Source organism: Sinocyclocheilus grahami, unplaced genomic scaffold (genome assembly GCF_001515645.1).
Source record: "Sinocyclocheilus grahami isolate Dianchi unplaced genomic scaffold, SAMN03320097.WGS_v1.1 scaffold2813.1, whole genome shotgun sequence".
NCBI lineage: Eukaryota > Metazoa > Chordata > Actinopteri > Cypriniformes > Cyprinidae > Sinocyclocheilus > Sinocyclocheilus grahami.
Window position 1 is genome coordinate 27,486 of NW_015507989.1, and position 463 is coordinate 27,948.

Consider the following 463-nt stretch of genomic DNA (forward strand, 5'->3'; position numbering starts at 1 on the left):
AATATGCCAAAGTCAATTTAAGTCTGCGAATTTCCATTGGTGTCTCTGCCATTTCCACCTGAATTGCTGATACTGGAGAGGTCTTAAAAGCACCACAACATACTCGCAAGGCTTGTGCTTGAATAATGTCTATCTTTTTCAATAACGTTGCTGAAGCAGATCTATACACTATGCACCCATAATCTATTGTTGATCTTATCAACGCACAGTATATACTCCTTAATGAATGCCGGCTTGCACCCCATTGCACCCCTGCTAAACATCTTAATATGTTTATTCCTTTTTTGCATTTATCAGTTATATTTTGTATTTGTATTGCAAAGGTCAGTTTTGTATCCATCCATACTCCTAAAAATCTGATATTTGATACTTGTTCCAATACTTGTCCACAAAGATGAATTCTGGCTATGGGAGTTATTTTCTTTTTTGAGAAACAAATGACTTTTGTTTTTGACACTGACAA